At 38.0% G+C, this 25,631-nt stretch overlaps 1 protein-coding gene across 14 annotated transcripts in view; it reads left to right on the top strand.

The window, feature by feature from the left end:
• Positions 1–25,631, top strand: part of LMNTD1 (lamin tail domain containing 1) — a 461,495-nt gene that overhangs the window by 120,641 nt on the left and 315,223 nt on the right. For all 14 annotated transcript variants that reach the window (XM_078450001.2, XM_060658109.3, XM_060658106.3 and 11 more), the window contains one exon: positions 6,410–6,586. The gene's annotated coding sequence lies outside the window, so the exon portion shown is untranslated. The remainder of the gene's footprint in view (positions 1–6,409; positions 6,587–25,631) is intronic.

The following is a 25,631-nucleotide window of genomic DNA, read 5'->3' as shown; positions in this document are numbered from 1 at the left end:
CTTAATTGTCATGGCTAGGGCTTCTAATACAATGTTGAATGAAATGTTGAATGAGAGTGGGCATTGTCTTGTTTCTGATTTTAGAGGAAAAGCTTTCAGCTTTCCACTGTTGAGTATGATGTTTGCTGTGAGCTGTCATATATCACCTTTATTATGTTCAGGTATATTCCCTCTATCCTCACTTTGTTGGAACTTTTTAATCATAAATAGGTGTTGAATTTTGCTATATGCTTTTTCTGTATCTATTGAGATGATGACATGTTTTTTATCCTTCGTTTTGTTAATATGATGTATCATGATTGCTTTGTAGGTGTTGAATCATCCTTTCATTGTGGAATAAAACCTCCTTGCTTATGTATGATCCTTTTAATGCATTGTTGAATTCAATTTGCTAATATTTTGTTGAGGATTTTTGCATCTATGTTCATAAGGGATATTGGCCTGTAGCTTTCTTTCTTTCTTTCTTTCTTTCTTTCTTCTTTTTTTCTTTTTTCTTTTCTTGTAGTTTTCTTGTCTGGTTTTGGTATCAGGGTAATGCTGGCCTCATAAAATGAATTTGGATGAATTTCCTCCTTTTCAATTTTTTGGAAGAGTTTGAGAAGGATCGGTATTAAATCTTCTTTGGAAGTTTTCTGGAATTCACCAATTAAGCTGTCTGGTCCTGGACTTTTGTTTTTGGGAGGTTTTTTATTATTGATTCAATTGCCTTACTAGTCATCAGTCTATTCAGACTTTGTATTTCTTCATGATTCATAAAGAACCATAAAGATTGTATATTTCTAGGAATTTATTAATTTTTTGAAGAATCATAATTTCTAGGAATTTATTCATTTTTCTGTATTGTACAATTGTTGGCATATAATTATTCACAGTAAGTCTCTTATGATTTTTTATATTTCTGTGGTATCTTTGTAACTTCTCTTTCATTTCTAAGTTTACTTATTTGACACCTCTCTTCCCCTTGGTGAGTCTACCTAAGGGTTTGTCAGTTTTTTTCATCTTTTCAAAGAAGTAGCTCTTAGTTTTATTGATCTTTTCTATTGTTTTTAAATCTCTATTTCATTTATTTCCACTCAAATCTTTATTATTTCTTTCCTTCTACTACTTTTAACTCCTTTAGGTATACAGTTAGATTGTTCATTTGAGTTTTTTCTTAGTTCTTGAGCTTATTTCTTACTTCTTGAGCTTTTTTTTTTTATTTCTTGCTCTGAATTTCCCTCTTAGAACTGGTTCTGCTGCAGGGTGCCTGGGTGGTTCAGTCAGTCAAGAGTCCCACTTTGGCTCAGGTCATAATCTCGTGGTTTGTGAGTTTGAGCCCCATGTTGTGCTCTGTGCTAACAGCTCAGAGCCTGGAGCCTGCTTTGTATTCTGTGTCTCCCTCTCTCTCTGCCCTCCCTTGCTCATACTGTGTCTCTCTCTCAAAAATAAACATTAAAAAAATTTTTAAAGAAAAGAACTGTTTTTGCTGCATCCATAGATTTTGTGTTGTTGTATTTCCATTTTCTTTTGTCTTGAGGTATTTTTTAATTTTCCTTTTGATTTCTTCATTGACCCATTGGTTGTTCAGTACTATGTTATGTAATCTTCATGTATTTGTGATTTTTTTTAGTTTTCTTATTGTAATTGATTTCTAGTTTTATATCATGTGATCAAAAAAGATGCTTCATATGATTTCAGTCTCCTTAAATTTATTGAGATTTGTTTTGTGGTCTAACATGTGATATATCCTGGAGAATGTTCCATATACACTTGAGAAGAATGTGTATTTTGCTGCTTTTGGATGGAATTATCTGTATATATTTATTAAGTCCATCTGATCTAATGTGTTTTAAGGTTGATATTTCCTTATTAATTACTGTATCCATATGGATTTATCCATCCATGTAAGTGGGGGTGTTAAAGTCCCCTACTATTATTGTATTGTTGCCAATTTCCCCCCTTACATCTGTTAATATTTGCTTTATATATTTAGGTACTCCTAGGTTGGGAATGTAAATATTTACAAATGTTGTATTCTTTTTTTGGATTTACCCTTTTATCATTAAGTAATGCTCTACTTTGTCTTTTATTAGTCTTTGTTTTAAAGTATTTTGCTTGATATAAGTATAACTTTCAGCTTTTTAAAAATTTCCTTTTGTGTGGAAAACCTTCCATCTCTTAATTTTCAGTGTATGTGTATTTTTAGATGTGACGTGAGTCTGTTGTGGACACATAATGAGTCTTGTTTGTTTGCTTGTTTTTTTTAATCCATTCAGCTACTCTATATCTTTGATTAGAAAATTTAGTCCCTTTACATTTAAAGTAATTATTGATAGGTATGTACTTGTTGACATTTTGTTCATTGTTTTCTGGTGGTTTTGTAGTTCCTCTCTGCTCCTTTCTTCTTCTCTTACTCACTTCTCTTGTGGTTTTATGAATTTCTTTACTGTTACATTTAGATTCCTTTCTTATTATATTTTGTGTATCTACTGTATGTTTTGCTTTGTGGTTATCATGAGGTTCATATACAATAGTCTCCTTTAAGTCGGTAGCAACTTAAATATGAATGATTCCAAAAAATTCTACTTTTTTTTACTACTCATCCCTGCATATTTTGTGTTCTTGGTATCATATTTTACATTTTTTTAATTTTGTTTATCCTTTAACTGACTATTATAGTTAAAATTGATTTTACTACTTTTGTTTTTTAAACTTCATACTAGCATTATAAATGGTTAATCCACTACTTTTATATGTACCTTTACCAGCGAGATCTTAACTTTGGTAATTTTGTTGTTGTTGTTATCAGCTAGTACCTTTTCTTTTCAGCTTAAAGAAGACCCTTGTACATTTCTTATAAAGCTGGCTTAGTGGTGATGTACTTTACCTCTTGCTTGCCTAAAAATCTTTTGATCTGTCTTTCAATTCTGAATAATACCATTCCCAGATAGAGTATTCTTGATTGGAAGTTCTTTTCTTTCAGCACTTTGAATATATTATGCCACTCCCTTCTGGCCTGCAGAGTTTCTTTTGAAAAATCAGTTAGTAGTCTTATGGGGATTCTCTTGTATATACCAAGTTGTTTTTCTCTAGCTCCATTTAAGATTCTTTCTTCATCTTTAAATTTTGGCATTTTAATTATAATGTGTCTTGGTATGAATCTCTTTGGATTTATCTTTTTTAGAACTCTCTGGGCTTCCTGTACCTGAATGTCTGCTTCCTTCCCCAGGGAAGGGAAATTTTTAGCCATTGCATCTTCAAGTAAGTTTTCTTCCCCTTTCTCTTTTATTCCTTCTGAGACACCTATGATGCAAATGTTATTCTGCTTGATGTTATTTCATAGGTCTCTTAAGTTATCTTCACTTCTGAAATTCTTTTTTGTCATTGATGTGCTCTGTTTGAGTAAGTTCCACAGTCCTGTCTTCTAGGTCTCTGACCCTTTTTTCTGCTTCATCTCGTCTCCTGTGGAACCCCACTAGTGTGTTTTTCAGTTCAGTTATTGTACTCTTCAGCTCTGTGACTTCTGTCTGGTACTTTCTTATATTTTCTGTCACTTATTGAAGTTCTTACTATGTTCATCATTATTCTCCTGAATTTGGTGGGCATCTTTATGACCATTACTTTAAAGTCTTTATAAGTAGAATACTTATGTCTGTTTCATCAAGGTCTTTTCTGAGGTTATCTTGTTCTTTCATTTGGAACATATTCCTGCTTTTTCGTTTTGCTTGATTCTCTATGTTTGTTTCCATATGTTAGGTGAAACAACTACCTCTCCTAGTTGAAAAAGTGTCCTTGTGTAGTAGATGGACCTTGTCTTTTAACTCTTTCCTCACTCTTGGTTGCCTGTCAAACCTTTGGGATTGCCTGAGTTGCCTAACGAGTAGCCTGATTTATTCTTTACAGGTCCCAGTTGTTGAGCGTGCGCCAGAAACTGTCACTGTTCCAAAGGGAGTGATCTCAGTCAGTACCTAGATTCAGGCTGATTAGAAGCCAGATCCTCAGACAACAACTTTTAAAGTGTGCTATAAATATATATAGTCCTGTGGGATCTCAATTATAGATGCTGACCTCTGGACTAGGAGATCTGGACATGTCCCCTGAATAACATTTGCAAGAATCAGGGCTTCAGACAAGTGTTTAAGCTGCTTTATGGGGGGTACCAGTGAGCTGTGGTGAGGCCAAGGGAGGGTGCACAGATGGTATGTCCTTGCCTACATTCCCTCAGAGCAATTCTGTAGTCTTTAGATATGTGGAAAACCTGAATCTTATCAGTCAGGTTGAAGCTCCAGGACAATTAAATGGGCCTTTTTCATGTAGACTGGGGATATTGTTTCAGTGTGCTGCCTGTGTAGCATCCTAGGTGTGGTATCTTGCCCATAAATGTCTTTCTAATTGTTACAGTCCCTTTAGGTCAAGAAGCACAAGCTCCTTTGGCCACCAGAACCAGACAATCAAAACACCTCTACCTGTGGATTGATCTCCCTACCAGCTTTAGTGGGGCTGTGGTTGCCTGTGGCTTTATCGAGTTCAGGAAAGAGTGTTGGGGGCAGGGCATGCTTGCAGTTTTAGTGATGCCAGATAAGAGTGCTAGGGGCAGAGTATGCCTATGGCTTTAGTGAGGACCAGGATGAGCTCTAGGGGCAAGACTTCAAGGTTGTGTCCATGTGTGTCTGCCTGTGTTAGCAAGGCAGAGAGAGTGCAAAAAATGTCACTCTCTAGTGCCTTCACTAACTAATTAATGATGGAGTTTTGAAGTGGTGGTGGGGGTTCTTTGGAGATGACAGAGAAAAAAGAATTCTTAAAATTTTTTTTAACATTTATTTATTTTTGAGAGACAGAGCATGAGCAGGGGAGGGGCAGAGACACAGAATCGGAAACAGATTCCAGGCTCTGAGCTGTCAGCACAGAGCTCCAACCCGTGAACCATGAGATCATGACCTGAGCCGAAGTCGGACACTTAACAGACTGAGCCACCCAGGTGCCCCAAGAAAGAATTCTTTTTTTTTTTTTTTTTTATTTATTTATTTATTTTTGGGACAGAGAGAGACAGAGCATGAACGGGGGAGGGGCAGAGAGAGAGGGAGACACAGAATCGGAAACAGGCTCCAGGCTCTGAGCCATCAGCCCAGATGCCTGACGCGGGGCTCGAACTCACGGACCGTGAGATCGTGACCTGGCTGAAGTCGGACGCTTAACCGACTGCGCCACCCAGGCGCCCCTAGAATTCTTAAGGAAATCTTTGGTGCAAAAGAAGTGATTTTATTAAAGCACAGGAACAGGACTTGTGGGCAGAAAGAGCTGCACTGGGGTTGTGAAGAGTGACTGCTTATATACTGTGGAGTTGGAAGAGATAAAGTCAAAAGGAGTTTTCTTAAAGGGATTTCCATATACTAATGACACAGATTACTGGAGGTCTCACTATTGTTAAGCTAAGGTTATTTTTTCCTTCTAGCAAAGCATTGTCATTAAGATAGTAGGGAGTTCCTGGAGATTAGGCTATTGATAAGATTGCCTTTTTGTAATTTACTAAGATATTTGTAAACTGATGGATACTCTATCAGTTTAACCATTTGTTTTCTGTCCTTTTCTTTGTTTTTAGGCAGCCAAGAGTACCTAAGAAATATCACACATATCCCACCTGGGTTGGGGGGGGGGGGGGTGGGTGTTGTTAGTTTGTACTTTGCCCTCAGCTTGCCTTACACTCCCTCATCAATTAATATATGTCTGACAGATGCTTTAAAATTAGCAACTGAATCACCTTCACAGATAATTCAGTCACCTCTCAAACTGCTGTGTTTTCCCTGCTTCTTGGAATGAGTGAGGCTGCCTAGGAGGTCCTCAAAAGGAGTATCTCAGATTCCCACAGTCCCCCGGGTCCCCTGAATGTAAACCTCATTGATTTCAAAAGCCAAACATTCCTTGTACCTCCTCTCTGGTGCAGGTCCCAAGGGTTAGGATGCCCAATATGGGGTGGGCACAAATGCTTCACTTTTCAAGGAGAGGTTCTGGTCTATGAGATCCTTCCCTAGTTTGTGCTGCCGTATGTAGGTTTGGTAAGATTTCCTCTCTTCCTTTCCTATCCCTCTTCCTCCTTACCCTTCTCCTAGCCCTTTTATCTGTTGTTGTGGAGGAAGCTGTTCAGCTAGTTTTCAGAGTTTTTTTTCAGTGGGAATTATTCTATATGTAGTTGTAGATTTGGTGTGTCTATTGGATGAGGTAGGTTCAGGGTCTTTTTATGCTACCATCTTGGACCACTCTCTCTTTTTCTAACATATCTTAAGGAATCTTAAGAATTTCCTCACCTTAATCAATTTGGGTAAATGATTTTGTGAGCTTTGTTTTTGTTTGTTTGTTTGGTTGGTTGGGATTTTCTCAATGGCCTCAAAGACAATCTGACTTTCTCATTTATCTTCTTACAATAAAATTACAGGCATTTCAAGAGATCAGAGATAGCCTGGCCACTCAGAAGCATCATCCCATCCATTAGGAAGAGAACCCAAATTGAGGATTCCACCGATTCCAAAAAAGCAACAGTCTGGAAAAGAAGTCAGTGCTTCAGAGGTGATCTGAATCTAGGAAGAAATGCAAGACGCCTACAATAAAAAAAGTAAGTCTAATTTTTACATGTGCTCTTGCTTGTCTTTTTTGCAGAATTTTAAATGCTATTAGAGTTCACTCAACTGCCTCCCTCCTCCAAGGCTGAATCATTGCTAATGTTTACTAAAGAAAATGGTACTCTGTCTCTTGGTCTTTAGAAAAATTGCTAAGTTTTTTTTCATCTCAGTGAAAAAGGTAATTACCATAGTGGAAGACCTCAGTGTCTTAAATTTTTTTAAAAAAATTTTTAAGTATTTTATTTTTGAGAGATAAAGAGAGAGAGCATGAGTGGAGGAGGAGCAGAACAAGAGAGAGAGACACAGAACAGACTCCAGGCTCTGAGCTGTCAGCACAGAGCCCAATGCAGGGCCCAAACCCATGAATTGTGAGATCATGACCTGAGCCAAAGTTGGACACTTAACCTACTGACCCACGTAGGCACCCTGGGGGCTTAATTTAGATCATGGGAATTTTTTTTTTCTTGGGGTCTTGCTCTTCAACTTACTGGCTATTTGATCTCAGTCACTTTTTAAATCTCCATCTAGCACAGTTTGCTAATCTGTAAAACTATGGCAATAGTACCTATAAGCACCTGATAATTGTTAGCTGTTGACAGAATTATTGTCAGATGAATGTGCTGGAGTAGCCTTTCTACCCTTTTACCTGATAACTTCTGGGTGTAAAATGTCTGGTAGGTAAACTACAGTCACATCAATAGTGGGCATTATCATTAGGCCTGGGATTGAACCAGATGTTGAGAAAAATGAAAACATGGTCCTGACTTAAACATCCTAAAAAATTTTTATGTGCATAAAATATATATGCAGTAGCAAAATTGTATTCAATTGTGAAGATTTATTAAACTACACACTTTGTGTATTTTTTATGCATGTTTTTAATCAATAAAAGTTAGAACAAAAAATAGAAAATTGCTATGGCAATCCTATAATGTGGGATGATTAAAAAATAATGGCATTTATAGTCTGGTTGAAATTAGAAATTGGAATTAATTAATTTTTGGAACCATCACACTGATAATAAAGGAGAAATCTTAAATCACCACTAACCTGGTTACCTTATTAACATTGGAATTGGTTCTAAAACCAGATGAAAATCTTTGCCTACTTATAGGATAAGTAAAAGAATTGGTTTTCTCCGTGTCTTTACACTATTCGAACATGTTCTCCTAGAAAGCTTCGAAGAAATAAGTCTTACAGCAATTAATTAATCTGTGGTTTGCCAAAAGCAAGAGAGAGTTTTTCTTCTATCTGTAGTAGAAAAGTCCTGGGACAGAATGTCTGACCCTACTTATCATAAGGTCATCCCTGAACTAGTCATTGAGCCAAGGGGGATGAAGCTGCCACTGCCTGGTTTGTAATATCATGGGGAGTGAGAATATTGTGACTGACAGTCCCCAAGACAGCATGTTTTGGGGAGAGAGTATTTCATTGAAGGAGATGAAAATAGGCAAACAATTCACATCCGTTTGCATAGCACGTAAAGAAGTTTTGACATTCTTTTGCTTGATCAAATTTTCAAAGTGGAGATAAGGAGACTAATTTAGAGATAATTGCTACAATCTGGGTAGGACCAATGAGGACAGCAGCTATGAAGAAGAGATGTGATAAGGAGAGATCTGATGGATGTAGCATCTATAAAAATGCTTGACTCATTGGATGCAGAGGGAGAAATCCAAGGTGACTCCTAGATATCCGGTTTAGGTGACTTGGATAAACGTGGTGACATACCTCTTAAAAAAGGAAACAGGAACAGAAGTAACTTGAGGCAGAAAGGAAGTAATAAGTTCAGCTTGGGACATGTTGAGTTGTAGAAAATGATAATGAGTTGGAAAAACATAAGTAAAACCATACCGTAAAATTTTTAAAAATAGATAGATTCTTTGAACAAATCTAAGTTTACTTAATTCAAAACACTTATGAAGGAAAAAAAAGAAGAAAAATACAAGTTCAGTGACTTGAATTTCTTTTGGCAAAACTAGCACTTTGGCTTATTTGGATACTAAAGCAGCCTTGGCCTTCTCTTGAGAGTATCCTTTTTCCACAGCATTTTATTACTACTGAGAATACCTCTTTAAAGAATATCATTTTTCTCATTTCAAAGTATTTCATACATTTTAGAGACCATTTGAAAAGACAAAGTAAAACAATACATCATGTACAATAATAAATATTTTGACAGTCTCTTGTCTCTAACATGTTTTCAGTTATTATAAATAACATGTCATTATAAAAAATAGAAAAATAGATAAATATATATAATATAAAATATATATAAATAATATAAAATATTTATATCAAATATATTGACATATTAATATATTTTGATATATATTAAAATAAACTATATTTAACATATTTATATAGTAATTAATATATATTAAAATATAAATATATATACATATATAGATATAGAAAAAGAGTTAAGATCGCTTAAATCTCACTACCTTGAAATAGCCACTGTTAGTGTTTTGTCTATGTTTTCATGAGTCTCATATATATACACACACACAGATGCAAATTTACTTAGATGGGATCATATCATATATGCTCTTTTTATCACGGATATCTATGTATTTTTAAAACTGTTTATTACTTACTTATGTTTCTTTTATGTTTCCTTCCTTTTCTTTATTCCTTTATTTTCTTTATTCTCTCTCCAAAATATCTTACTTACATTAATGATATATATGTTTATGTATATTTAGTAAATTATATATTATGTAAATATATATACATATATATTATATTTGTATGTATAACAGATATATACAAAGCTATGGAGAAATTGGTAATTGTTTTAAATTTGTTTTTAAAAACTAAGGTCAAGGGTGTCTGGGTGGCTTAGTCAGTTAAGCGTCTGACTTCCTCTCCGGTCGTGATCTCTCAGTTTGTGGGTTCTAGCCTGGCGATGGGCTCTGTGATGACAGCTCAGAGCCTGGAGCCTGCTTCAGATTCTGTGTCTCCCTGTCCCCCTACTTTCACTCTGTCTCTCTCTCTTTCTCTAAAATAAAGAAACTTAAAAAAAAAAAAACAACCTAACATCATATTCTGTATACTTTTCTGTATCTAGCTTTCCTCCCTTTCTCCCCATTGTGAAAATCCTGTCAAATCATTTGTTTTAGGTACCACAATAGATTGTCTCATCTACTTGAGAGTAACTTTCCTAAGAGCAGGGACAGTGTCATATTTGTTTTCTGTAAAACCTAGTATCTCAAAGCATAGAGCAGGGACATAAGAGTGAATATACTGATGTTATCAATGGCTTGAAGCTAGACTATTGAGGATGAAAATATTTAGGCTGAGTAATTCATCAAAGTTCATTTACGCAAATCAAGAAGTGACAGAACTCAACACCCCATGAAGTTGATATTATTATGTCTTCCTGTTTCATACATGAAAAAAATGAGGTACATAGACTTAAAACAACTTTTCCAAGAACTCAATATCTGCTGATTGCATAGTACTACACCCCAGTCTCACAAATGTGAACAAAATGTTTTATCCCTCATGTTCTGTGAAATAAGTGTCAGTCATGATAAAATCAGCACACCCCTCTTGGATAAGAGAATAACTGAATCTTGAGGACTCAGATCATGCTCTTTACCAGGAGCTTTTCATGCTTCTCCAGCAGTCAGTTTTCCTCTTTAGTGGTCTTTTAGGTGAGTACTGGACATGAATTTTCACATTTCATTTACAGAAGAGAAGATGGAGACACAATGAGGTTATTTTATCAAGTGACATGCAAGAAGTCAGTAAAGGAAAGAGACAAAGAAGCCAGTTTTATTGATCCCCAGGCTACAATTCTGCCTCCCAACAAAACCTGAATTCTGGAAAACCCCGTTCAGCTTCAGTTTTGTTATAAAAGTAAATCTCAGCACTCGGTTATTTTATGGCTTTCAGGAGAAGAAAAGCAGGAAATGTGGTGATGCTTCATTAGGGGCTGGTACATAGCTGGGAATGCAGAGTCAGGCTGTGTCTCTCCTGAGCCGGGTGTGCTGCACAGATGGCCTATATCAGAACCTCCCAGAGAGTTTGTAGAAAGGCAGAGCCTGGATCCACCCACAGAATTGGAATCTGGAGGATGGAGCCTGGAATTTAGGGGATGAACTATGGGATACACTTTTAATAAACATGTCAGATAACTTGCATACATAGTAACAGTTGAGAACAATTGTTATGCCCTTCAAAGGACTCTTTTAGACATCTTGGCTTAGTGGGAAAGGCAGCCACTTACTGTAGACTCTTGGGGAAGTTACTTAAATTCCCCAATTCTTGGTTTCCACATCTATAAAATGGGGATAATAGCACTTATTAACACATGAGGATATCATAATAATAAAAGTAAAATATGTAAAGATTCTGGTACTTTATGATTAACTATAAATGGCATTAGGCCCAAATCAATCATAATTAGAGAGAAAGCTTGTGAGCTTTTGAAAACATGAATCTGATTCACTTGGTGTTACTTTCAGTTTGGAAAGAATCTTGAAGAAAGGAAGTTAGGAATCTAGTGATACGCAGTGACTAAACTCAAATGAAGGTCAAGATCTTAAAACTCTTTATGAAGCACCATCACTCCCTTATGGCATTCTTTAGGAGCAGATGGAGGGGTAACAGGATGTGAAAGCAGACCCATAGGCATGGAACAGAGGATGGCAGTTGTGAAATACATTCAGATGGCGTGGTGCTGTTTAGATAATGATGGTAAAACTATGTTATGTTGATCCCAGTGCCAAATGGTGAAGCAATGATACCAGGACAACCTGGAAAATAGCAATATAAATACAGAACTTAGGGAAAATGGGGATATGCCAAGTTAGGGGAAAAACAAAAAACAAAAAACAAAAAAGACCCAGAATCTTCATGAATTCTAACTTTATAAATGCATGTGATGGAAAAAGTACATCCCTTTTCACAATAAAGGAAGCAACTAAAAAATGAAATTTAGAACCAATTCTAATGAGCACTGTAAGAAATTTTACCAAGACAGCTTCTTAGACATGACTAGAAATAAGTCACAATCTTCCATAGCCTTAGAGATCTCAGCAGTGGAAAGAATAACTAATTCTCTTAAGGCCTCTTTCAGTGGGAACAACCCCTCTACCCCCATTTTATAATAACACAGTAGAATGCTAACTTTAGTTTTATTTAGTCTTAAGTCCATTCTGAAATAAGAATATTAATAAACTGTCATTTCCATTAATAGGTTTCCTATGTTGTGCCTCTTGTTTTATGTTCTGTTATGCATTGTTCTTTAATACAAAAACAAATTAATCAGAGATGGGGAAGAAAATGTTAAGTACCATTTATTGAGTTCTTAACTAAGGCTAAGATTTTTTATTTCTGTTGAGTTGTATGAGTTCTTTATATATTTTCAATATTAACTCCTTACTGGACACATGATTTGCAAATATTTTGTCACTCAGTGGTTGCCTTTTCATTTTGTTGATAGTTTTCTTCGTTGTGTGGAAGCTTTTTAGTTTGATGTAGTTCCACATGTTTATTTTTGCTTTTGTTGCCTTTGCTAACTTCTATTATGATGCTCATTTTACTTATGAGGAAATTAAGGAGCAGGCTCAAAATCATTGAACTTGTCAGGGTGAGAGGAAGGATTGGACCCATTCCTCCGTCTATGCACTAATTGCCATACATAGAAGAGGGGCCACTCATGTTGTTGAATAAGAAGAATTGCTCCATCAGTGACTGGAGAAACCCTGATTGTGTTAGATTTTGTTATAAATCCACTCCTATGTTTGCCCTGCTTTCTATTCCTGGAACCATTCCCTCAGAGACCCAAAGGGTAACATTACAGCAATGAAATGAGCCATCTGTCACTGAATATTTTGGCTGCAAAGCTTTATTTTGGATCTAGTAGGCAGGAAAAAGACCTGACAGGGATTCTGCAGGGTGAAGTCCAGGGCAAAGGTCTGGTAATGACATTGCTGGTGAATGAAAATCCTTCTCTCCTACCTTTGAAGGTTTCCACGTGCCTGCTACCCAAGTTGATTATGATAATCTTAATCAGGAAATTGATATGATATTATCAGGAAATGATTTCCTCAATTGTCATACTGCTTCATTTTTGTTACCTGGAATCAGGGACAACTTACCTAATGACATAGAGGGAAAAGAAATAAAACATTTTAAATGACATTAAAAATAATTTTCGGCCTGTGGCCAAGAATACTTAGAATATTTTTATTTTTAGAAGTTGATAAAATTATGCTTACATTTAGATTTCCAAAATTTATTTTTGAAGCAAGGTTTTCTGCTTTGATAAAGTTTACTCATTAAAAAAAAATGGAATTTCACAAGGCTTGCATTTCAGCTTAGGAAACCATGATAGGTCAACACTTTGTTTTAAATTGAATGCAGTGACTAAGGAAAAACACTTTATTTTACTTGCATGAATATATCAATTATTAATCAAAATCAAAATCCAAAAATACATGTTTAATAACCAGAAAAAAAATTCTGACATTGGCCTCTGAGATATAGGAGCCAGGGAATGTGCTTACAGGAAACTAGTTAGGAGCAACTTTTGTTCCAGTTAAACAGGAAAAGTCACCTTAAAATTCTTACTTCTATTAACCTCTCAATTTCCAACAATGTGGCTGTCAATTTACCATTTATAAACCTGGGATCATCTTAACCTTATAGGTCTTGGCATTTGGGTGATATATAGGCATTAAATTGGGGATATCTCCCCAGAACATCTCAATACCATGAAAGTCATCATCACTGAGCAAATATTTCACAAAGCATTTTTTAAAATGCTTATTTATTTTTGAGAGAGAAAGAGAGAGCATGAGCAGGGGAGGAGCAGAGAGAGGGGGACACAGTATCTGAAGCAGGCTCTGTGCTGATAGCAGAGAGCCCGATGTGGAGCTTGAACTCACAAACCATGAGATCATGACCTGAGCCAAAGTCGACGCTTAAGTGACTGAGACACCCAGGCGCCCCCTTCCCAAAGCATTTTAACACTTGCTAGTACCTTGCCCACCTGCAAGTGTGCCTAATCCAAGACAAAATATTGACCTAAATATAAAGGAGACATAAGTCATTTTAAATAAGCAATTTAGTAACATAAATAATAAATGTTGTATTTTTATTATGTGTAAATGGAAGAACAAAGTGCATGAAAACAGGATGGAAAACAAAAGGACTTTGAAAGTTACAAGTTTAGCCAGGGAAGAAGCAGTTATTCTTTGAGGAAAGGACAGGTTTCCTTGGTAGGTGGTGTGATGCTGAGAGAAGTCAATCACAGGAGCCACTTGGCTTGGCAGAGAGTGAGGGAGCTCCCGACAAATTGCTCACAGAATGGCCGGAAACAATGCAGACCTGGTTAGGGAAGAGCTATAGCGGTTAGCTCTAGTGGAGCCCGATAGGTCATAGAAGGTAGTTAACGGAAACGATGCTAAAGGCTCAGGAACTGGGGGTTAGGGGATGGAGGGCAAGATGGCTCAAAGCCAATGGCTGTGAATAAAGGAGAGGATATCAAGGGGTTGCTGAATTAAAGATGTAGGGTTGGCAGGACAGCTATGGTTTCTTATTTTTTGTAAGGCAAGTTTGTATATTTTAGTGTCTCCTAGAACTATGTAGTAAGGAAAATTGGTTGCTAAAGTAATGTTGCAACATTCTTCAAAGGACATTGAGTCTTTATCATGTCAGTCTAAACTTAAACTTGACACTTCCATGTCCAGAAAGTTAGACATGATTGTCAATGTGATTTCTAACAGTTTCTGGCTGTACTTATAATATCTCAATCTTTTGAGGATACAAGTCTAACAATATTATTAGTTCTGCTTGCTAGGTGTGGTAGGCAGAATTCTAAAATCATCACCCAAGAATCCACAGAACCTCTGGAAATGGTATATTATATGGCAGAGTTAACCTTTTAAGAGAGAGGTTATTCAGGTACAACTAATCTAACTGCATGAACCCTTAAAAGCAGGGAGCTTTCTCCTAAAAATGGCAGAAAAGAAAGACAAAGAGATTCAAGACCAGAAGGGGCACCTGAGTGGCTCAGTTGGTTAAGTGTCTGACTCTTGGTTTTGGCTCAGGTCATGATCTCACAGTTTGGTGAGTTTGAGCCCCATATCAGGGTCCATGGTGACGGTGCAAAGCCTGCTTGGGATTCTCTCTCTCCCTCTCTCTCTGCCCTTTCTCCACTCGTGCTCTCTCAAAATAAATAAATAAACTTAAAAAAATATATTAACAAAAATAAAGATACAAGAAGGATTTCATGTGCTATTATTGGCTTAAAGATGGAGGAACCACATGATGAAGAATGTGTGTTGTCTCTAGAAACTGAGAGCCATCTTGGGCCGACAGCTAGCAAGGAGATGGAGGTCTCCATCCTATGATAACAAGGAGCTGTGTTTTGCCAACAATCTGAATGCACTTGGGAACAGATTCCTCCTCAGAGCATCCAGATGCGAGCTTAGCGCAGCTGACACTTTGACCTTGGCCTTGTAGATCCAGCCAAGACCACCAGACTTTTCAACCCACAGAACTGTGAAATAATAAATGGACACTATTTTAAGTTGCTAGTTTGTGGCAGTTTGTCACACAGTAATAGATAAATGTTATCTGTTATGTCTAGGCAAATGGGACTCCTGCCTGAGTGATGGAAAAAATAAACCTCATCTAGGCATTCATTCTAAATTTCCCTGATCCTGTGGCTTCATCTTATATCACATTTGGTCATTAGCATATATTCTACTTTGTCGGGCACAGGAATATGATGATGCCTCTGTGTATTTCTTTCTGACAGCCTGGAATGAATGATGCTGCACTTAATTGTGTATCCGCTGGTGCAGGATTTAGCTCCATGAGAGCAGAAGTCAGTTTCACCAGCTGCCCTGTGCAGGGAAATCATCCTTGACAAGCTGAGATTTGCCTCAACTGTCACTCACTCTTTGAAATTCTTCTCATTTATGGAAGAAAATGTAAAAACAAAAATACATCAGAGGCTGTTAAAATTGGGGTGTTGCAGAAGGAAAAAAGACCCTTTACTCTAACATCAGGCAGATTTTCAAAAGGTTCCTAGGGAATGCAGCATTAGCTGCTAATGCATTTGGACGCTTGTGTTCAGGAGAATATATGCTTCTTACATATTCATGAGGGAGCTTCAATGTGCATACATCTCAGTGTTAAGGAGAGTCAAAACAAACTAAATCTGGAAGGTTGTCCCACATTCCCTTTAGAGCTAGGACTGTGAAGTACCCCCTGATCCAACCTTTAAGAACCTTGATCTAGAACAGAAAAAAATTTCTAGGAACCTGCTTTGTGTTTTATTTTCTTTCTTTCCTAGTTGGAGGTGAGAAAAGAGGCGAAAGCCCAAGCAAAACCATTATCTTCAGGCCTGATAAACTAATAGGTTGATGTTACCCTAAACTCTGCTTTGAAGGACCCAACCCCATCTACTGGGTGAACCAAGTTGAAGCAATCATGAGTTCCAGTCCCTGCTCTTTTCTTATTAGAAAATAAGAATTTCTCATCTCAAAAATGAGGAAAGTAATACTTAGCTCATAGGGCTGTCAGGAGAGTGAAGTAAGAAGTATATGGAAAGCCTTTAGCATTGTACCCGGCATTGTAAGGGCTCCATGGAGCAGTTTATTGATGTTATTTTTACCTCCTGTTTCTCTGGAGGAGACACAGGGTTGTGTGCCTAGAACTCACTGGTTAATTCCTGATATAGCTTTTGCAGTGTAAGACTCAGTTCTTATAGTTTGCAGTTAGCAATGACTGAGCAGCACAGGAGTTGTAGGACCTGATGAAGATGGAGAGTTGTTAGCTTAGTTAAAATGTGTCACACACTTTCAGTTACAGCACTACTTTAAAGGCAGTGTTTAGAAATGATTGATAAACTTGTGACAATCTGCATACATAACTATATATTTGGAAATACACATCCAGATGACCATTATTATTGATTATAATACAGGGTGATGTGGAGGAGTACAGAGTCCTTTTAGAGGGATTTTGTAGGTAACTAATGTCTTCATCAGATTTCGTAGTTTATAGAGTCTTCCACAGCCATTAGTATAACAGTCCTTTTGGGTTATAATATCTCATAATCATCATCATCTTCGTTGTTATCCTTATTAATCATTAAATGAATGATGACATTAAGATTCAGGAAGGCAAAATGACTTGCTTGAACTTGTTTGTGCTTTAAATTCCTAGGAGAAAGAAAGATAGAAAGAAAGAAAAAGAGAGGAAGGTATGGAGGGAGGGTGGGGGAGACAGAGAAAGAAAAGAAAAGAAAAGAAAAGAAAAGAAAAGAAAAGAAAAGAAAAAAGAAAAAGAGGAGAGGAGAGGAGAAGGGAAAAGGAAAGGAAAGGAAAGGGGAAGGGAAGGGAAAGGGGAAGGAAAGGAAAGGAAAGGAAAGGAAAGGAAAGGAAAGGAAAAAGGAAAGACATTCCTAACGACTAAGATGTTTCTTCCCCCTTTCTAAATACTCCTATGAAGGGGGTGGGGTGGATGGGTGGCCCAGTAAGTTGAGCGACTGACTCTTGGTTTTGGCTCAAGTTGTGATTTCAGTTTGTTGGTTCGAGCTCCATGTTGGGCCATGTGCTGGCAGTGTGGAGCCTGTTGGAATTCTCTCTCTCCCTCTCTCCACCCCTCCCTCCCCCATCTCTCTTCAAAAATAAATAAATAAACATTTAAATAGATATTCCTGGGGTACCTGGGTGGCTCAGTTGGTTAAGTGTCCAACTTCGGCTCAGGTCATGATCTTGTGATTTGTGGGTTTGAGCCCTGCTTTGGGCTCTGTGCTGACAGCTCAGAGCCTGGAGTCTGCTTTGGATCCTGTTTCTCCCTCTCTGTCTGCCCCTCCCCTGCTCGCACTCTCTCTCTCTCTCTCTCTCTCAAAATTAAATAAACATTAAAAAACAATAATAATTAAAAAATAAAAAGATATTCCTATGAAGGGCAATTTACTTCCAGGGAGTTATTGACACATTCAATTGGGGAAGAACAGATTAATTCTTGTATGTACCAGGACACCAATTAGAGATAATCACTATATGATACAATAAGTTATAGCAATCTAAATTTGTTATCAAGACAGTTAAATTAAGAAATCTGTTCCAAACTTCAGTGTGTTTTGTAATTAAGAATATGATTGAGATATGGGGTGATGTTGGACTTGTGATATTTAGGAAGAAGGTGGAACCATGCAATGAGGTTCCTAGATACTTCTATTTCTCCATAACTCATTCATGGCATAAATCTCTACAGGAAAGAAAGACATGTTTTGAAGTGCACTTTTATTTCTAGTTGTATATCTGTGGCCATGGAAAAATAAATTTTGTGCCTGTAAATTCAAAGGGTTGGAAGAAGAGTCATATTCACTTAGAAGCTCATTTATAACAGCTTCATAATTTCAGAGTTTTAAAGTTGCTTCCATACAAGTATATCTCATCTGTTTTCCTTCCTCTGTCCACATTTGAAACACGCGGAATCTTGGTAATAAAACCTCTAAGGGCAATGCTATTATAAACATTGTAGGGAAAAGAAGTTCAGGGACTTCTTGGAGAGTGTATCGCCCTTTTCCTTGGCGATACTGTTAGAAATAACAGATTAGTTACGTGTTCAAGACGCTTGTGGTTTTTTTCCCTTCTGGCAACTACTCAGCTATTGCTTTGCCTCCAATAGAAACCATCCCAGTTTCTACACAGGCATCTGTGTTCTGTGGTTCCCAAAGCACAGGACCTTGGGGAGTTGCCTCGCAGTTTGCCATAGGTTGATCTTGCATTAACACGTACATTTTGATTTTTATAAAAATGATAGTTCTACACAGTTAACTCTGGTGCAACTTAGAATAATGCTGCAAAAACTTTGTCACTGGACTTTTGCCTTGGTGGGATTTGGAGAATATAGCACAGTCAAAGAAATCGAAAGGAATCTATCACCTGGGGGGAAGCATGCGTCTTTTTGATAAGCAAGGAAGTAACCATAACCCAGGGGAATCCAGTATGTTCTTTCCCTCAGGGTTGGGGAATGATGGGGGAGTAATTCAAGAATGTTCTGATTGGTAATATAAAATGGGCACACAGAGAAGGCTGTTTCCGGAAGAGGTGAGCTAGGATATATGCACAGGTCCTTGGGAAAATGATAAGAGGAGCTTAGCTGTCAGTAGATAGGCTGCTCCTAGGTCACAACCCTCAGTTTGTTGTATATTTTTATGTTATTCAAGTATCTGAGTTAATAGGAAGTTTTGGTCTATATCTTGTGATTAGAAGAAGAAATTTACCCATATACCAGGTACTGTTCTGGGGCTGATGAGAACCAGTGAGCTGCGTGACCAGTGCCAAATATAAGTCAGGGAGATTGGGTGTACAACAAGGCAGAAGGAGGAGTCTAGGACTCTCTCTCAAGTGAACCTAAGGTCAGGAAGTTGCCTCAATGACTTATCTAGATCAGTCCATGCATAGCGGGATATAAAAATGGGATTGTTCTTTTTGTATTACTGAGGGATTAAAGGCACAAAGTACCTCACTTTCTACATTTAAAGTGATGTCAGGGTGTAGTGAGAGATGCCGGTGCTGAGAACCAGCCCTATAACCAACCACCTTCCCTGCCTTCCCTTCCCAGCTAAGGTCCCCAAATAAACTGTGTGTGTGTGTGTGAGTGTGTGTGTGTGTGTGTGTGTGTGTGTGTGTGTGTGTGTGTGTGTGGGGGGGTGGTTGGAGATAAAATGCTGCCTTTAAAAAGGTGCTATCTTTGTGGAGAGAAGTTTTTCTTTCCATATACTGTATACATTATCACCTCCCAAGGCCAAGGAAGGGATATCTCAAGATAATTGCCAAGACAGCTTGTGGGGATGGGGTGGGTGGGGTGGGGTGAAGGTGGGGGTGGGTAGATGGGGGAAGGGAGGGGGCAGGGTGCCTGAACTTTTCTGCCATCCCCACTTCCACAGACTCAGAAACTAGGATCTCTTCATTGAAATTTGAGTCCCATTAGACTGCTGAGTGCCAGTTGTTCCTGGGGCAAATAGATAAAGTTCTGCAAAGAAACAGGCCAGGAGACCAGATTGCATAGACACAGTGGTTCTTCCTCTATTGACAAGGTCATGAAAATTGAGTAGATGGGGCTAGGCTATATTCTGGAAGAAGAATTCTCTGAAGCAAGAGGCCATGAGGCTGATGGCCAATGGTGGGAGCTAAGAGTGGGTGGCCAGAGCCCCCCCTCCCAAATCTGCAAATCTTGCAGCGGGAAGGCTGGTCCTGCAAAGAACCCCATATGTTTTTTACACCAGTGTTTGACTCTCAGACACACAAACAGCAACAGAAGTTGCTGTTGGAGAAACAGCATTGATAATAGTGAGAACCACAACTTTGCTCCATCAAATAAGGATGCATTGACCCATTCTTTCATTTCTCACTGCTCTAACGCTGGAGGAGCCAGCACCTAGAGGAGGAAGGAATGAGGCCTGCTAGAACAGATCAGAAATACCTCTTCCTAAGGACCATCTCTAGTCCCCACCACATACATTCACACATTCTCCTTAGCCTGAGCTAAAGAGAGAAAAGGAAAAATACTTCAATTCAGCAACTGGAAGTTTCAAGACAAATAATACTGTGTCTTAAACACTGGAAGTAGACTGTTATAATAAGTGAAAGTGGCTGAAAATGCTTTTAAGGCATTAATCAGCAAGGAGAAAAAGGGGAGCATCGACAGAAATATTAACTATTTGGAGGCAGTTATTTATTGGAAGAAATAAGATGTTTTTGTTTATACCCAGAACAAATTGAAGCTCCTCAGTAAACTGGGGAAAATGTAACTGGGCAGACTGAAGGTGATAAAAAAAAAAATACAGTGCAGCAGCTAAGCTGAGTCCTACCAAGAAGGAAGAGAGAAAAGGAAAAAGAAGGAAAGGAAAAAGTGTGTGTGTGTGGGGGAGGGGGGGGCGGGGAGTAGGAGAGTCTTTTATCTGCTTCCACCAAGGAGAAGGCTGTGGAAGCTTCCATAATGGGCCTCAGGAACTGTCCTCAATGGAGACTGAGTCCAGAAGGTAATTCTTAAATCTCTTGTATGACATCTGATCGTTCAATAATAAACAAAACCAATGGCTCCTCCCTTTCATGATTGTCATTTAAGCATATATAAGTGTCTTCCTCTAGACTGAACATGCATAGTTCTTCATTGAAATCTTTCATGACTTGTATCCCTTTCTCATGCTCTCTAAAATGTGGTCACTTTGGCTTTAATATATAGTATTTTGATACGAAGCATTTTCTAAGTCTTTCATTTCCCTTCATGCACATGAGTGATCATTTGATGTCCTGCCTTGAATGTGAGAAGTGGAAGCTAATTCAATACTACTGAACACATTTACAAAGGAAAAGAATTTTTAAGTAAGTTTCCCAACGCACACAAATAGATGAATGGCCAGGATAAATTCTTTCTCCCATTTCTAGAAAATGAAATAGGAATAGATTCTTTCCACTAAAACAGAAAGTTTATTTCTTACCATTCTTTACACTTGTTTATGCCAAAAAATAAGAGTGGCCACTGAGATTGTCTACATTTTGATAAAACACACACACACACACACACACACACACACTTTTGTTTTCTTGATCAAGAAAGTGTTATTTGCCTCCACACTTCCAACCTGGCTAATTGTAATTGTCAAGTTGCCAAAATAAGTTACCCTTAAATTGAGAATTTTATTGGAACAGTCATCATAGATGGCTGCCACACAGATTGAAGGGCCACAAATACATCATCTGTAATGCTGGGAGGAACTTTCCTAAAGAATATAAATTTTACTTCCACATGATTTTTACTTTATGGGAGACCATAACTTCTGGAATTCCTAATAAAGAAGGAAAAGAGGGTTGTTTTTAGTAGATGCTTTTAGAAGGAACGATTGAATGTATTCTGCCAAAATGAACTCTTAAAGACTGTGCAGGTGCCTCATAAATACCTAGGTTTAGCCTATGTCAGGGACACATTTACTACTTCGATGCTATGAATAATATAGACATTTACTATCCAGTATGACTCTGTAGTAGAACTTACATCAGGCACACTTAGATCACAGGAGCTTAAAAAAGCTAACTTTTTGGTACACTTGAAAAAATAAAGCAATAAGATATACTCTTGGCTGTGGATTAATGACTGTTCATAGAAATCAGAGATTTTCCTTTTTTCTGCTCACTGCTCTTCTTAAATGAAATGACAAGTCAGCATTCACATGCATATATTTAAATAAACACACACACATAATTTTTTTCAAAGATCACAGTGCTTTGAAAGTATTGTTGGGCACCTGGGTGGCTCAGTTGGTTAAGCGTCCAACTCTTGATTTTAGCTCAGGTCGTGATCTTGCAGTTTGTGGGTTTGAGCCCCGCCTTGGGTTTTGCACTGATGGCAAGGAGCCTACTTGGGAATCTCTCTCTCTCCCTCTCTCTCTGCCCCTCCCTCACTCACGTTCTCTCTCTCTCTCTCTCTCTCAAAAATAAACAAATAAGCATTTTGAAAAAGTATTGTCTTATGGGTTCTTTATTCACAAACTTCTTTTTCAAACATCAATGAGGGTTGTTTTCTCTGTTAAATAACAACTATAGTGAACATTTGCAGTGAGTAAATTCTTCAAAGGGATTTATTTTCTCTTTTTTCTTTTGGGTATTCTGGAAGGGTGTTTATTTGCTCCTGTCAAGTGCACCTCTGGAGAGGCTGGACTTTCCAGGCGTAAAGGCTGTGAAACTAACCTCAGCTATATAGAAATGCCAAACTTCTTTGCTCGAGTACCCAGTAAAGGAATTTTCCTAAAAACTATGCACCTTCTCAGTCATTTTTAAGTTGACATCTAAATTCACTTTAATTGTTAATTGAAGGAAATTCATTTTTTTTGTTACTAGGAAGTAGAAAATACTGAACATATTGTAAAATGAAATAAGAGGAGGATTGACTGTAATTGGATAAATATTTCACAATATGATTTGATTAAATATATTTTAATTACCTAACTGGATAAAGCACCCTGAATAGCAAAGAAGCATGTAAAATTTACAGCTATGGGGTTTTTCAAATATTTTAGATTTTTTTGTCCTATAAATTTCTGTAAAGTACTCCGGTTACATTGAAAAGGATCAGTATCATTGATCTTTATTTGTTAATTATTGTGAATTCAGAAAAAAATTTAAAATAGGTTAAAATAACTTCTTTTTTAATGCAAACTTTATCTTTTTAAAAAAAATTTTAAATTTGAGAGAGAGAACCAGCAGGGGAGGGGCAGAGAGAGAGGGACAGAGGATCTGAAGCAGGCTCCACGCTGACAACAGACAGCCTGAAGCAGGGCTTGAACCCACAAACTGTGAGATTGTGACCTGAGCTGAAGTCGGATGCTTAACCGATTGAGCCTCCATGCAAGCTTCATCTTAACAGATGGGAAGATGGGAGATTCTCTGTGTTTAGGATGCCTTGATCAATCATGGAAGGAGTCTTCTTCCAAACCAGTCTTTCCCTGTTTACCTTTGTTTGGGGCCTTGGAGACTTTTACAACCCCAGAGAAATGCCCAGTAGTAAGATTTGATGTGTATATGTGTGAAGGCATGCCTTTCTTTTATAAAAGAGGAGAAGGACTGTGGAGAGGTAGCCTCATTTTCATCAAATCAGTTTTTGGAAAGAGCATATATGAAAGTTGACGATTTGGAAATTTAGTCCCTTAAAACTATTTGTGTATGTAACCCCGAGCAAAGCCCAGTGTAAAGATCACCTATCTAGGCAATATCTTTCCTCATCTCTTACAATCAAGTACAATTTTTTTTAACGTTTTTATTTATTTTTGAGACAGAGAGAGACAGAGCATGAACAGGGGAGGGGCAGAGAGCGAGGGAGACACAGAATCAAGAAGCAGGCTCCAGGCTCTGAGCCATCAGCCCAGAGCCCGACGTGGGGCTCGAACTCACAGACCGTGAGATCGTGACCTGAACTGAAGTCGGACGCTTAACCGACTGAGCCACCCAGGCGCCCCACAATTGAGTACAATTTTATAAGGCATACCTTGAAGTGAACCTTGATCTACTGCCAGTCCTAGCTCTACTTGTTGCAGTAAGATTGACTAATAAACAGGTGAATAATGACAACATCATGATTCAGCGGTATGATGGTAAATGTTTAACACCTGGCTCTTGCAGAAGGAAGGAAGCCTGCTTTATAGCGTTTGCCCATGTCTGTGGTATAAATACTCCCACCATGGACTATTTCAAGCTACAATATGAAGTAATCTGGCTTGCAAAATACCTGAAATTAACTATCAGCTCTCAAGCTCTCATGAGCTGGTCTGAGCCAACTCTAGCACACCAATGTGTCATGATTTATTAATTACACTATTCTGATTAGAGTCAGCTGGAGAAGAAGTGGGTTTGCAGTCTCCCAGGATTTTTCAAAATGCATGCTTACATTTGCACACTTATAAAAAAAAACCTGATACCTCTCTTCAGGTTTCCACCTGACACCTCTATTGCCATCTGTACCGTTCTTTGGCTTTGTACCTAGAATGATGACTGACCTGTCTTTACTTGGTTTCAGCCCTTACTGTGATTTTATTCCATGTGTGTGCAAACCATGTTTTGTTCCTGGTACCAAAATTATGTAATTGAAAAAATGTCTGCTTCCTAATATGCTTTACAAAATATTGTCGTTAAGCTGGCCTGTTTTATTCATTATCTTTGCAATTTTGGTTTTACTTGGGGGTATTTATAAGATACTTTTTCAACCTGAAGATACCATTATACTCATGACCCTTTGATTTAATCCCGTGGAAGCAGAGTCTGAGATAAAGATTTGAGTGCAATTTAGAGGTGCAGGGGACACCAATACGGGAGCAGGGAAAGAATACAAGGAAGGGAAGGCAGCTGATTAAAGGTGCATTATTAAGCCAGCTACCACAATGAGTGACTAGAGCTTATTCTTGTGGGTAAACACATGCCTCAGAATTACCCTGCTGAAGAGATAGGCTTCTGGGGCATTTATACATGAGTCCCTGAGAACCATTGGTTGAGAGCTGCTTCTGAGGGCTGTTTCTGAGGTTGCTCATCCTGGCTTTTCCATGGTAGCTTTGTAGGCAGATTGTCTTTTGGTCCTGGGAAGTGTCCTCAGGCCAGAGATGCAAATATTGGCAGCTGGAAGAGGCCCAAGGAGGAAGGGTGGGCACTGACCCAATGTCTGCTTTGTGTTAAAACTTCCGCCAAATATGGGAGTGCTTCGTTAGTATTACTATTTTGTCTAAAAAAACCTCCAGTTTCTTATACATGTACATGGTACCTAAGGAAACCAAACTCAAATCAATCACGTTTTGTCTTGACCAGGGTTTCTTACATTAGGCAGGCATTTGAATCTCATAGGAAAATGACTCCAAAGACAAAAACCAGAGACCCCACTTATTCTTAAATGCATCAAAACTTGAGAGCCATTTCTTTAGAAAATGATTCCCAAATATTGGTCCACCCAGGGGATGGTGGGAAGTTTATTATGAAACAATTATCTGGGGTTATTGTATTGAAAATAGATCCAGGGTGCACCTGGGTGGCTCAGTCAGTTAAGCATCCAACTCTTGATTTCAGCTCAGGTCATGATCTCACAGATTGTGGGATGGAGCCCCACACTGGGATCCATGCTGACAGCACAGAGCCTGCTTAGGATTCTCTATTTCCCTCTCTCTCTGCTCCTCTCCTGCTTGTGCATGCATGCATGCACTCTCTATCTCAAAATAAATAAATAAACTTAAAAAAAAGTAGATCCATGGATGCTCCCCAGTCCTCCTTTCTTTGGAGGTGTGGCTTCAGGTATATTTGTTTGTTTAAATCATGAAGTGATAATGTACAGTCTGGTTTGGGAAAAATGGCAAAAAAAAAAGTCAATGCAGTGGTCAGAGGGCTGCATCTACAAGGGGCTGGAACCAGGGATGATTTCTAAGCAAGAAACTGTAACTATATTTTTAATATATATGTCAAAATTTCTAAGGGCCTGGTGGAGCAGAGTGTGTCTTTACCCTATCTGGCAAAATTGGAATTA

This window comes from Panthera onca, chromosome B4 (assembly GCF_046562875.1).
Source record: "Panthera onca isolate mPanOnc1 chromosome B4, mPanOnc1 haplotype 2, whole genome shotgun sequence".
In the NCBI taxonomy this organism is placed as follows: Eukaryota; Metazoa; Chordata; class Mammalia; order Carnivora; family Felidae; genus Panthera; species Panthera onca.
This window is presented reverse-complemented; position numbering and strand designations above follow the sequence as displayed.